Source organism: Mandrillus leucophaeus, unplaced genomic scaffold, assembly GCF_000951045.1.
Source record: "Mandrillus leucophaeus isolate KB7577 unplaced genomic scaffold, Mleu.le_1.0 Scaffold392, whole genome shotgun sequence".
In the NCBI taxonomy this organism is placed as follows: domain Eukaryota; kingdom Metazoa; phylum Chordata; class Mammalia; order Primates; family Cercopithecidae; genus Mandrillus; species Mandrillus leucophaeus.
This window is the reverse complement of record NW_012104165.1, coordinates 167,000-181,615: the sequence shown is the minus strand read 5'-3', so window position 1 is coordinate 181,615 and position 14,616 is coordinate 167,000. Positions and strand designations below refer to the sequence as shown.

The window sequence follows — 14,616 nt, the reverse complement described above, 5'->3', positions numbered from 1 at the left end:
AAAAAAAAAAAAAAGAAAAACAAAGTTGGAGAACTTGCACTTTCTGATTTCTAAAGATACCACAAAACTACAATAATAAAAATAGTGCAGTGCTAGCATAAAGATAGACATATAGATCAATGAGAGTTCAGGAATAAAGTCATATACTTATGACCAATTAATTTTTGACAAGGGCCAGCAAGACAGTTCAACGAGAGAAGGAATAATCTCTTCAACAAATGGGGTTGGGAAAACTGAAAATTCACATGCGAAACTTTGAAAGTGGATCCCTACCTTATACCATACAGAAAATCTAAATCAAAATGGATCAAAGACTTAAATGAAAGAGCTAGAACTACAAAATTCCTAGAAGAAAAAATAGAAATAAATCTTCATGACCTTCAATGTGACAATGGCTTCATAGATATGACACTAAAAGTGCCTGCAACAAAAAGAAAAATAGACACGTTGGACTTCTTGAAATTAGAAACTTTTGTGGATCAGAGGACGTATCAGAAGAGTGAAAAGGCAACCTGAAGAATAACAGAAAGGCCGGGTATAGTGGCTCACACCTATAATCCCAGTACTTTGGGAGGCTGAGGTGGGCAGATCACGAGGTCAGGAGTTCAAGACCAGCCTGGCCAACGTAATGAAACCCCATCACTACTAAAAATACAAAAAATTAGCTGGGAGGCAGGAGAATCACTTGAACCTGGGAAGTGGAGGTTGCAGTTACAGTAGATCATGCCACTGTACTCCAGCCTGGGCGACAGTGCAGGACTCTGTCTTAAAAAAAAAAGAATGACAGAAAATATTTATAAATCATATATCTGGTAAGGGTCTAGTGTCCAGAGTATATTTTTAAATAAAAACTCTTACAACTCAACAACAAAAAGAAAACAAACCAATTAAAAATTGGGCAAAAGACTTGACTAGGAATTCCTTCAAAGAAGATATACAAATGACCAACAAGCACATGAAAAGATGATCAACATTATTAATTATTAGGGAAATGCAAATTAGTCAGATACCACTCCTTACCTACTTGGATGACTAGAATTAAAAAGTCAGGTAATAGCAAAGTGTTGGTGAGGATATGGAGCAACTGGAATCCTCATACATCTCTAGCAGGAATGTAAAATGGTGCAGCCATTGTAGAAAAGTTTAGTAGTTCCTTAAAAAGTTAAACATAGAATTACCATATGAACTCACAATTCCACCCTTATGCATATAATCAATAGATTTAAAAGTAGGTTTTCAAACAAATACTTGTACATGAATATTTATAGTATTGCTGTCACAATAGCCAAAAGGTGGAAGCAACACAAATATCCATCAACTGATAAAGGCACAAGGAAAATATAGTACATCTATACAGTGGAATATTATTCAGCATAAAAAGTAATGAAGTACTCATATATACACAACACGGATGAACCTCAAACATTATGCTAAGCAATAGAAGGCTGACAGTGTATGATTCCATTTAATGAAATATCCAGAATAGGTAAATTCATACACACAGAACTTACATTAATGATTGCCAGGATCTGGGGAAAAGAACAATGGGGAGTGACTGCTTAATGAGTACACAGTTTGTTTTTGAGGTGATTAAAATGTTTGGAAGTGGATAGACATGATGATTGCACAGCATTGTAACCATACTAAATGCCACTGAATTGTATAATTTACAATGATTAATTTTATATTATGTAAATTTTTTCTCAAAATTAATGAATACAGATTAAGTATCTTATTTTGCTGATTCAGTGATGGAATCAGACAGATGTTGTAACCAGTTTAAAGGGAAAGTCAAAAAACACAAATTTATATGGAGTAAAAGAATTAGATTGGCAATGGAGAGAAAACTAGTTTTTCCACTGTGGGAGGAAAGTTGTGTTAGTTCATTTTGCGTTGCTATCAAGGAATATCTGAGGCTGGATAATTTATAAAGAAGAGAAGTTTATTTGGCTCATGGTTCTGCAGGCTGTACAGGCATGGCACCAGCATCTGCTCGGTTTCTGGTGAGGCCAAAAAGAGCTTTTACTCTTGGGGAAGTTGAAGCAGGAGCAGGCGCCTCATGGTGAGAGAGGGAACAAGAGAGAGAGAAGGAAAGCCCTAGTCTCTTTTTAAAGTCCAATCTGAGATTCCTTGTGAGAACGCTCAGGTTTAACAACCAGATCTCTCACATGAACTCATTACTGTGGAGAGTGCACCAAGTCATTTATGAAGGATTTGCCCTCATGATTCAATATAGTAAAGTCTTTTGTTTATTTATTTTTGTTTGTCTATCTTGCTTCCTTGAATTCGTTTTAATCATTGTCTTTCTAAGAACATTTCATGTCACTCCTCTCTAAAAATTCTTCACTGAATCTCTGTTATTTTGCAAAGCTTTAAATAAGATTGACACCATATATTCTGTGTCATCTTCTGTCATTCCTCTTAATTTACTTTTCCCTTCTTTCCTAAATATAACAGGGGGAAGGGAGAATTCTACTTCCTCATCTTTCAAAACCAGGCTGTGAGACAGTCTGCAAATATGTTAATAATGGAGAAAGCTTCCTTTCTTTTTTTTTTTCTTTTTCTTTTCTTTTCTTTCTCTCTCTCTCTTTTCTTTTTTTTTTTTTTTGAGATGGAGGCTCTGTTGCCCAGACTGGTGTGCAGTGGCATGATCTCGGCTCATTGCAACCTCTGCCTCCTGGGTTCAAGTGATTCCCCTGTCTCAGCCTCCCGAGTAGCTGGGATTACAGGCGCGTGCCACCATGCCTGGCTAATTTTTGTATTTTTAGTAGACACGGGGTTTCACCATGTTGGTCAGGCTGGTCTTGAACTCCTGACCTCGTGATCCACCTGCCTCGGCCTCCCAAAGTGCTGAGATTACAGGTGTGAGCCACTGCACCTGACCTGAGGCTTCCTTTTAATGTGTAGGTTGAATCTGGAGTAACTGACAGGTGTAAGGTAGTGAGAGTTTGATAGCTGATTTGTGTGTTCCACTTAATATTTCAGACAGAGGTTGTTTAGGGCCACTTAACTAAAATGTACCTGAGAACATATTTGTTTCTGTCTGTGCTTTTAGTAAGCATAGAGCAAGAATAACACTATAACATGTAATATATAAATCTTCAGATATTTTCAGCCTTCATTGAATTTAGTTTGCAAGAAAGAGAGAATACTGTAGTATTCAAGTTTGTATTTTTAGATACTTAAACTTTGAAGACATAGCTTAATCAATTGTTTACAAATTTTTCAATAGCAGCATTCCAATTTGCAAGATCCTTTAAATATCAGTCTTCTGAGAAGTGAAGCAGAGGCTTGTGACAATCTTTTTTGCTCACATTCCTTTGAAAGTAGGTGGGAGAGAACTGCTATGAATAAAATGAGAAAGCAGAATTCAGATTTACTCTGAAGTATAAACGATTTCAGGCACAGTGCAGGACTACTTTTACAGCAGTGAAAAGACAATGACTCTGGTGGAACTCTGATAATAACCTTTGAAATCTCTTTAGATAAAACTGAGAAACCTAATGAGTCAGCCAGTGCTACAGAGGGTACACTTTAGTTTATGAACTGCAATGCCACTTAAGATTCAGGAAAGTCATTCATTTGTGATTTATTTCCTCAATATATAATTGAGTCCTTAGATCCTAGATGTACAAATAAGACAATTCTTAGAGTCATACAAAACCGAAATGGTGAGAAAATAGATTTCACCATTACTCTCTTATTTTCAAAAATCAAAGTGAATCAGACTCCAAGCAAAATGCCATGGCTTATTAATTATTTGCCTGACACTGATAATCAAAATCTATCATGTGCTGAAAATGATGGCTATCAAGGTTAAGAGGCTGGAGACTGAATGTCTATGACAGAATTTGAAATATTGCTCTCTACTATGTATTACAAGATTTTTTTTTTTTTTTTTTGGTACAACTTATACACCCCCAGTCTTACCTGTCATCAGCAAACCCATTGCTTTTTACCAACAGAAACTTTATTCATTTTTCCCTTCATCCCAACTCTTTCATATTGTGATGCAGTTACCTGGCAAGGGACTCCCCATAATTGTGCTAATCGCTCAATACAGATTTCACAACCTATAAATTCCTTAATGCATTTTCAACTTATGTATTTGCAACATAATATTGAAAATATAAAATTGAACAACTAAGGCCCCGCTGGGATTCGAACCCAGGATCTCCTGTTTACTAGACAGGCGCTTTGACCAGCTAAGCCACAGGGCCCCTTTTGGGCATATGTTCAGATATATCATATTTATAACATTTTTGACAAATTATCAGTTTGCCAAAAGTGTACTTAATTTTGTGACAAAGAAAGCACATCTGTGTTTCTGAACCAGCAACAAAGCAGAAATTCCAACACTTAAAAAAATACTTTTCTTCAATGCAGGGTTTTAGAATTTATTTCAAATTGAAATGAGTGAAATTACTATTTCGTGGTGACTATCTCCCCCTACAGGAAATATTGGATATCGCAACATATTTTAAACATTTCTCTATTCGTACATTCATTTTGTCCACAAATGTTGAGTACTGCATTTCAGGTGGTTTTCCAGGTATTGGAGATTTTATTCACTGAAAACAGTGAATAAAACAGCAAAATTTTCTTCCATTATTGAATTTATGTTCTACAGGGAGATAAAAAAGCAAAATTTTAAAAATTGGCCGAAAGCAACAACAAAAAACACCCCAAAACTAATAAACCAACTTAAAAAATCCAACAAGAAACAAAAACACAAGGGATATGAAAACCAATCTCTTTATTGCTGGGTTATAGCACCCACCACACTACCTTCTGAACTAATTCACTGCAATTGAGAAAAACCATTATGCTTCCATTTTATCTAATCTGGCACAAGAAAGTGAGCCTAGACCAGGACACAGTGATGCAGTGGAGATTTGTGGTCATGCTGATTCCCACTCACCCAAACTAGGCACTTTGAGATCCTCTGTTTCAAAGAGAGCTTTGGTCTCAACAGGAGATCTTCTGTTAGAAACAGTAAGTTAGGTGTAAACAGGGAGTTCTGCTGGATGGGTATCTTTGCTTCTGCCATAGTCTTGTTCTGCTCATTTGCCTGCTGGGTTAAAACAGACTCAATTTCTAGACCCACATAGACTGTAAAACTGCGTGGATGATACAGAGAATTAGAGAACAAAGTAGAGTACAATGTGATAGCCCTCACAGGACGCTGTGGGAACCTCTAACTTGGGCCTCACAGAGTTGCATGACCTTTTATCTCAGGTTCTATGTCGGTTTGATGAATGTAGAAGGAGTCATGGAATGTTTAGCTGAATGCAGCTTAGCGTGGGGAAAAGCAGATGAAACCAATATCCTGAAATATTTAAATAACTGCCTGGTGCTTTGCATATGCATTGATTAAGCATCCACAAAATGCAAGACCCTGGAAAGATGAGAAATTACTTAGGTTGAGGTTGAGTTTTTATTTTTTAACCAAGCCTGGTGTTGCTTCTGATTTATTTCCTGTAGGTCATGAGCTTCTACTCACTACCTAGCTAATCACAAGGCCAGGATATACAAATTTTTTGGCTTTCTTGGCTGAGGTTTTTTGTTAAGTTTAGTTATTTATTCCCTGACTTCTGTTTCTCACTGACACGTGTTTCATAAATCTTGCTATGGTGTAAAGCCCTGGAAGAAAAACTCTTTGTTTCTCCTTTTGGAAATCTTTCCAAGATATGAGTAGACATTTCAACATAAAGTAGGTGCTGGAATGGTGTGGCTACAGATAGATTGCTGCACCCTTGAGAGAAATTAACACTACCAAACCGCTGTTTAAAGTGTTTCATCTGGATTTCTGCTGACATTAGAAGGAAAGTTCTTTTCCTGATTCCCTGACTTTTGGGGCTATCCTTTCTAGAAACTACCTTTACCCACAACATCTGTGTCTTCCCTAAACTTATGGCCTATCATAGCAAACATTTTGGCCAACATCTGCCTTATAAAAAGCCTTGCTCAAATCTTCAAATAAGCCTCAATCCTGAGGACAGACAAAACCCTTCTTGTTATTGTTAGAACTACCTTATCAGCATCAAAGAAGCAGAGGATTGTGGTCAAGTTAAATAGATGCTGAGTCTGGTAAAAGTCTTTGCAATATTACTACTGTATGAAGGCCTTCCACCACTTAAGTAGCAATGATATTTATTTATTTAACTCCAAAATGGCTTATTTTATCATTTTTTTTGTTTGTTTGTACCTTACTAAGATAGTGCCATCATGCATTTAACACCCTTAAATCTTTAGAACAATTTTAGAAGGTGGTAACTTTCATTAACTTCCATTGAGAGATGAGAATGATAAGACATAGAAATGTTAAAAAGTAATTTCAAGACCATGGATGCCATAGGTAGAGTAAGACAATTTTCTTTCTGAAAATGTGGTTGGCAGATTGTATAAGATACTTCCATACCAATATTAGTGCATTCATAAAATGCAAGCTTTTAATCTCACAATTCCCCTGTTTACTTAATACCAGATTTCTAGCAATGCTCACTCAAAGCTGCAAAACAATATTGTGAACCAGAGAACTTTACACCTCTAAGATAAACATGTGCTTTGCACTGAGTATCATATGGTACACGTCAAGCAAGCTCTCTACTTTTCGAGCAAATCATACAGCATGGGTTTTGTTGATCCCTATTACTCACCTGTCACTACAATTTTATTCTGTGATAGATCTAGGACCCTAGCTCTCTCACTAAGAGGTAGCCAGCCTCTGAGTCAGAGTCCATAGATTTCTGCTACTCAGGCCAGTAAGATCTGAGGAAATGTGTTCTGGAGAATTGCAAGATCAAGATGTTTATTGCTTTAGCAGTTTTATCATTCACTTGTGGCAAGTAATTGACAAGAACTGATCCTTTGGGGTCAATACATGCTTGGTCCCTGTCTTCACTCTTGTAAGACTGAGTCAAGATAAAATAGACTAAAAAGAAAATTGAAGTCGAGTGTGATACAAGTGAACATGAATAACCACTGTAAATGCTATTAAATTACTGTGAAGAGGCCTAGAACCTGACCTCTTGGAGAGATTATATCTGACAGTATAAGGCAGCTCAGCTTAATTACAATATCTCTGAGTTTCAGAATCCATGTCAGTGGACAGTTGGAGAATAAATGGGGGCTATTTGAGCCCCAAGAAGGAAAGAACAAATCTCTTTTGCTGAAATTTTTGATAAGTTGCTAAAAGTATGACAACGCTTTTTTTTTTCTTTCTTTCTTTCTTTTTTTTTTTTTTTTTTGACAGAGTCTCACCCTGTCACTCAGGCTGGAGTGCAGTGGTATGATCTTGGCTTACTGCAACCTCTATCGCCTGAGTTCAGGCAATTCTCATGCCTCAGCCTTCTGAGTAGCTGGGACTACAGGCCTATGCCACTAGGCCCAGCTAATTTTTGTATTTTTAGTAGAGACGGGGTTTCACCATGTTGGCCAGGCTGGTCTTGAACTCCTGACCTCAGGTGATCTGCCCACCTCGGCCTCCCACAGTGCTGGGATTATAGGCATGAGCCACCACGCCTGTTTGAATACTAGCCATCCACCAGGGCCAGGAGGGACGAAGTGCCATTAATGTGTTCTCAGAGGGCTGTGCTACTAACTAGAACTGGGCTCATGGAAGCTCCTCTGGGGATCTGCCTGTCTCTAGCCACCTCCTATTGGTCCCAGGTAGCACCAACTACTTCTTTCCAGCCACCTCCCTATCTCAGATCAACTCTCCTCCATTCCCACCTCACCCAACAGTGTACTTGGCCCTTTAGAACTCATTCTAGAAACTGAACAGGCTAGAAATGGGGGCTGTTCTTCTGGGCCATTATTTCCCCTCCTCAAATTCCTTCAATTACTCAAATTGCTTTAATTTTCTCCAGACGATCAAAGGTTACAGTTTCTCAGCATTGGTCCAGCTAGGATACTTAGAAATGCGTGATTAATAATTTGTCTTTTGTGTTTTAAGAAAGATCTCCACAACAAACCTGGATCCCCTTTTGAACAGTCCTTTCCTCATGCCTACCAGTGTTTGAAAGTAAAAGTTTTCCATTAAAAAAAAAAAAAAGACCTCAGTTTCTTTACATACAGCCAATGCCAACAAAACTGTAGGGCTTGGGTAGGGTTGGGAAGAGAAACTTTGGAGAGGGAAAAAAAGAAAGTCAAGGAGAGAACCATAGACACTCTCTGCTTGGCTGACTGGTTGGGGCACCACGATGAATACTAGCATTTTTTGTGTACAGATTAGATCATGAGTCAATTCAATTTTGCATGCGTTTTTCTGAGACTATCTCTACCCCAGCACGTTGCAAAAGTGAGCGCACACGACGTCAAGGTATTGCCGTGACTCGGATTCGAACCGAGGTTGCTGCGGCCACAACGCAGAGTACTAACCACTATACGATCACGGCACGCCACCAGAGGCCGCTGCCTGGAGGGTTCTCCCTTTGCTCATTTCTCAGGAACTGTCTATTTTTGTCATCTAAAGAATGGTGCACTGTCTTCCGTCCTTATTTACACACCTACCCAGTTTACTTCCTTATCCACTCCCTGTCCCCAGTATTCTGCTTATGGCAAACAAGCCAAAGGTGACACGAATTGTTTCATTATACGGATTTTTCCCAGCGTGGTGGTTCTTTTTTGGGATTGGTAATATTGTGCTTGTAAACTTACTAGTCTCACTTTCTATCGCCAACCCACGCATGTCTCTTGCTTAGTTTAGCAGTGCGGTCCTCAGATCTTTGGCAACAAAAGGAAGAGGGCGCTACTTTGAAGTGGACCTGCCGGATCCCATTTTTTGCCAAACTAGTCAGAATCTTTGGGGGCTTGGCATGGAATCTGGCATCTCGACAGGTGCCAGAAGTGAGTTTCTCGTCACGAGGAACTATGTAGCTTCGTCCTGACCCAGGCACCTGTGAGAAGCCCCTGAGGCGCTGGCGCACTCAGCCTGCCCACCTGAGCCGTCAGGAAATGTCCTGCGGCGCTCGCACCTCAGAGTGAAACTTCTTTCTCCCTCTCATACCTAGTTTGCCAGAAGGGGGAGATAAGAGAGTGCCTCTCCTGTGGCTCCAAAGCTCTATGGGACTTCCCTCCCGCCCCGCTTGCTGTTTTAGGAACGCAGCCTCTAGAGTCAAGGTCCTGGTCGTGTTTCCCCCTTGATACTAAATGTTGTTTTTTCTGTAAAATCATTCTGGTCTTAAACTCCTGAACTCAACTGATCCGCTCCCCTAGGCCTCCCAAAGTGCTGGGATTACAGGAGTAAGCCACCGCGCCCGGCCTCTTCTCTTTACCTGGCTAAATTTGTTTAATGCTTCAGCTTCAACTCAAGGAAGCTTTTTCAAATCAAGGAAGCTTTTCTTGACCTCCCGTCTCGACGCAACATATGGTTCCTTTTTTTTTTTTCTTCCTTCCTTCCTTCCTTCTCTCTCTCTTTCTCCCCTTCTCTCCTTCTCTCTTTCTCTCTCTCTCTTTCTCTCTCTCTTTTCTTTCTTTCTTTCTTCCTCTTTCTTCTTTTTTTTTTTTTTTCTCAGAGTCTCGCTCTGTTGCCCAGGCTGGAGTGCAATGGCACAATCTTGACTCATTGCAATCACCACCTCTCAGGTTCAGGCCATTCTCCTGCCTCAGCCTCCCGAGTAGCTGGGTTTACAGGCGTAAGCCACCACGCTGGGCTAATTTTTGTATTTTTAGTAGAGACGGGGTTTCACCATGTTGGCCAGGTTGGTCTCCAACTCCTGACCTCAAGTGATCCACCCGCTTCGGGCTCCCAAAGTGCTGGGATTACAGGCGTGAGCCACCATGCCTGGCCACTTGATTATTTTTCACTTTTCCTTTAGTGCTCCTATATCAGTTTGTAATGTATAATACCAGAGTTATTTGATTAATGTCAGCCTCCCTCCTCCTTCTCCAGTATGCCCCAAGACGAGGTTTCCATTTTGTTCAATAGTCTATCATTAGGGCTCCCCATTTGGTAGGTTCTTTATCAATATAATTTGACTGCAGAATGAATGAATGGATGGGCAGAGATTACAATCCAAAGCTATATAAAAGCAACTTCATCCAGCAGCGTCTGGCCCAGTTCAGCAGGCTTGTCTTTTGACTTTTGATGGGAAAACATTGGTAATAATTTAAAGAAAGGTTGAGAGGTCAAGACAGGAGTATTGCTTGAGGCCATTAATTTGAATCAAGTTTGGGCAACATAGTGAGACCTTGTCTCTATAAAAAAATAAAAAAAAATTTAGCCAGGCACAGAGGTGCATGCCTATAGTCCCCATTACAAGGGAGGCTGAGGCAGGAGGATCACGTGAACCCAGGAGTTTGAGGTTGCAGTGAGCTATGATTGTGCCTCTGCACTGCAGCCTGGGCCACAGAGCAAGATCCTGCCTCTAAAATAATAATAAGAAATTTAAAAACGAAGGGAGTTCAAAACCACAGTTGCAGCTATCCATAATAAAGCTCAGCAGAGCCAAAATAACGTGCTTAATTTCCTAAAATTTTCTTTATCTCCTTTCCTCTGTCTGGATTACACAAAACTATGCTAATTACTAACAGCTTTACTGAATGAAGAATTACCTGTTTCCTAACAATTTTTTTTTTTTTTTGAGACGGAGTCTAGTCGCCCAGGCTGGAGGGCAGTGGCGCAATCTTGACTCACTGTAAACTCCGTCTCCCGGGTTCAAGTGATTCTCCTGCCTCAGCCTCTCGAGCAGCTAGGACTACAGGTGCATGCCACCATGCCTGGCTAATTTTGTGTGTTTTTAGTAGAGACGGGTTTTCACTGTTTTAGACAGTATGATCTCGATCTCCTGAGCTCGTGATCCACCTGCCTCGGCCTCTCAAAGTGTTGGGATTACAGGCATGAGCCACTGTGCCTGGCCCTAACATTCATTTTTTTGATCAGGGAAGAGACCTAAGGGCTTTCTCAGTATCAAAGACATGAGCTCTATCAAAGAAAATGCAGCCAGTAAGAAGGAGAATGCAAACTGCCTCTGTCTCAAGTCTCCTTGAATTGAATCTCTCTTTTTCCTTTGCTTAGGGCCTTCCTCAACCCCATTCAGAAAGCTGCTGTGAATGAAAGTGCTTTTCAGCATTTTCTGCTGGGATGTTTTTGGAAATTGGGTTGATCTGCATGTGCTTCTCCATAAAAAGAGAGAAAAGCTGTATCTTTGATGTCACAGGCCTAGAAAAAGGCCTCTTTCCTCGTGCTTATTTTGAAAGGACGTTTTGAATATTTAATCTGACACATTCACTACAGTGATTCTGAGAAGAATAAGAGACAGGCTGGCACAGTTGAACCTACCAGTTCTACCTTTATCATTGCCATGCAGTCTTCTACGTCTGAATTTCTAAACTTTCTGTAATAAATAATTTAAAACCCTCTTTCTTTCAAGGGAATAGTTCAGCAATATTTTCCTTCTTCTCCTGTATTATTTTAAAAAATTCTATTTGATCTCTATGGGATCTTTCATTTCAGCATTCAAAGCTTTTCTTTCTTTCATCTGAAAGACATGTTCTCTTGCTTTCACTTTTCCTTTCAGCTATTGATAGTGCTGTCTTTCACTTTATAGCCGTATTTCCTCAAAGTGTCATCAAACCCCTATCTTATTTCTTTCATCTCATTTCTTTATTACGCTCCTTCATTTTGCTTTCTTCTCCAACATTCCACTTAAACTGATCTATTACATTTCACTAGTTGAAATGGCTATGTTAGTCCTCAACTTATATGATTTCTCAACACTATTTGATACATTGGATTTCTTCCGCCTCTTAGAAACTGCTATGGTCTGAATGTGTTCCCCAAAATTCTTATGTTGATAGTTAATTGCCAATGTGATAGTATTAATAAGTATCAAAACAGTGGCCAATATGTAGAGCCATCTCTCTATATCCAGAATGCACATGTCTAGGAGTCAAGATGTAGAGGTGTGAGTATCGCTTCTCATTATTACTCAGTGATTCATTTGGACAATTTTGTATCCTATCCCTGTGACCTTGATTGAGCTCTGAGGGAATGGGTGTCTTTGTGCCCAGTGGATGTTTCCACTAGAGAGCAATGTCATTTTTCAGATCAATTGAAACTTGAAAACTGCTTCTGGCCATTTTAGTCTTTTCATGCCACTGAACCAATATGCAGGGCAAAGTGTCCCTCTACTTGGAGTGATTGCTCCCAATTTCTAGGAGGTAGTTTGATGTCTGTTGTACAACGGAGGTTAAAGAATACAAAAAACAAAAAACAAACAGAGAAGTCTCTAAATGTTTTTTGCCCACAAGCTATGGTCAATTAAAAATTGTGACAATGAGATAAAGAAAAGACCACAAGGACACAGATCCCACAGGAATAAAGGCATACTTTATACTACTGTGTAAAGAATTCAGCCAATGTGCTGATGGAAGTCAGGAAAACAAGAAATGAATTTTATTTTTATTTATTTATTTTTGAGATAGGGTCTCATTTCATTGCCCAGGCTGGTGCCCAGGCTGGAGTGTAGTGGCATGATCATGGCTCACTGCAGTCTCAACCTCCCAGGCTCAGGTGATTCTCCCACCTCAGCCTCCCCGATAGTTGGGAGTACAGGCATGCGCCACTATGCCTGGCTAATTTTTTGTATTTTCTGTAGAGTCAGAATCTTGCCATTTTGCCCAGTCTCATGTTGAACTCCTGGGCTCAAGTGATCTGTTCCCCTCGGCCTACCAAAGTGCTGGGATTACAGGCACGAGCCACCACACCTGGCCTAAGAAATGAATTTTAGAAGAAAGCTGTGATTACTAACCTAAGCCTTATGATTAGCCACAGAAGCAAGGTTCGTAACAGCTTGTATTATGTTAACTAAGTACTTCTCGCTTTTTACCCCAGTACATTCTAGGAAGGTGACAACTAACATTTTAGTTTTAAAGTAGGATTATGAACAAACTGGCATCACCCCCATGAGCTGGCTGTGATTTCACAAATTCCATATTGGAATGCAGTGCAGACTTTTCACTTGTGAAAAGGATAGTACATGCCAAAGGACAAAAGGGATGGACTGCGCTAGATATTTACTTTTGCCAGCCTAGATTCACTGTCCCCTTCTTTCATCCTGTGTTCCTAGGAGGTTGATCTATACATGAATTTGATCCTTGCCTTTTGGCTTCTGGTCGAATTTGGCTGATGGAAAGTAAAAATATGTCAGAGAGAGGAAGAAGTTCTTTCTGTTTCCAGATTTTCTTTCCTCCCATTGCCCCTTTGGGCCTAGGTGTGGTAATTACTTATATATGGTATTAGCTTCAAAATACTGCACTCTCTCTTGTGGCTTCTTAACACCTTGCTTACTTCTTTGTCAATCTTCAAAGCACCCAGTTGGTTTTTTTCGTTGTTGTTATTGTTTGTTTTTTGAGACAGAGTCTTGCTCTGTCTGTCACCCAGGCTGGAGTGCAGTGGTGCAATCTCAGCTCACTGCAACCTCCGCCTCGCGAGTTCAAGGTCCTGCCTCAGCCTCCTGAGTAGCTGGGATTACAGGTGCCCACCACCACGCCTGGCTAATTATTTTGTATTTTTTAGTAGAGACAGGGTTTCACCTTGTTGGCCAGGCTGGCCTCGAATTCTGGACCTCAAGAGTTCAAGTGATCTGCCTGCCTCGGCCTCCCAAAGTGTTGGGGTTACAGACATGAGTCACTGCGACCAGCCCAAAGTACCCAATTTGAATGACTCATCTTTTTCCTGATGGCTGACATATTGACCTCTTTTAGCTTATACGCTGCTGTGTTTACAGATATTAAATGAAAATACAAATAAGATATTTACTTTCAAAATATAGTCATTGATACAGAGTTTAAACTGATAAGAATGATGATCTTAGCCAAAAGGCTGAAAACACTTGATCTTAGTCAAAAGGCTGAGAAGCGATGATGATATGGAGTTTAAAAACCTGATCTGGGCTGGGTGCAGAGGCTCATGCCTGTAATCTCAGCACTTTGGGAGGCTGAGGCAGGCAGGTCACCAGGTCAGGAAATCGAGACCGTCCTGGCTAACACGGTGAAACCCCGTCTGTACAAAAAATACAAAAAAATTAGCAGGACGTGGTGGCACGTGCCTGTAATCCCAGCTACTTGGGAGACTGAGGTATGAGAATCACTTGAACCCAGGAAGCAGAGGAGGCAGTGAGCCAAGATTGGACCACTGCACTCCAGCCTGGACTACTGAGCAAGACTCCATCTCAAAAAACAAAAACAAAACAAAACAAAACAAAACCTGATCTGGTAAACCCAGAAGGCATAATGTGAACTAGGAATAAGAGAATACCTCATTGAGGAGGTGCCATATTATGAAAATTGAAGAATGAATAGGAGTTACCCAAGGAGAGGCTGGTAGGACAAACACTCTGGGCCTAGGAAATAGCAAGTGTAAAGCTACAGGAGTACCAGATAGAATCAGACAGGCCAATCCCTGAATACACTTTCTAATTCTAGTCCGATAATTTTATAAAATCTTATAGCTTCAAGCAAATTACAAAATGCACTGGTTTCTTCACAAATAGCAATTTTGCTGTAAATAGAAAAAAGTTTAGCAATTCTGTTGTGAATAAAGTTAGTCTTTAATAAGTCAAGCAATATCAATGTACACCAGCAATTTTACCTCCTTTTTTTTTTTTTTTT

The 14,616-nt window shown here is 40.0% G+C and overlaps 2 non-coding genes across 2 annotated transcripts; both read right to left on the bottom strand.

Moving 5' to 3' along the window:
• Window positions 1-4,146: 4,146 nt before the first annotated feature.
• On the bottom strand, window positions 4,147-4,220 carry TRNAT-AGU. The gene has a single exon. It is a non-coding gene; the product is annotated as a tRNA-Thr (tRNA).
• A 4,107-nt stretch (window positions 4,221-8,327) lies between these two features.
• Window positions 8,328-8,399, bottom strand: TRNAH-GUG. The gene has a single exon. It is a non-coding gene; the product is annotated as a tRNA-His (tRNA).
• Between the last annotated feature and the right edge of the window lie 6,217 nt (window positions 8,400-14,616).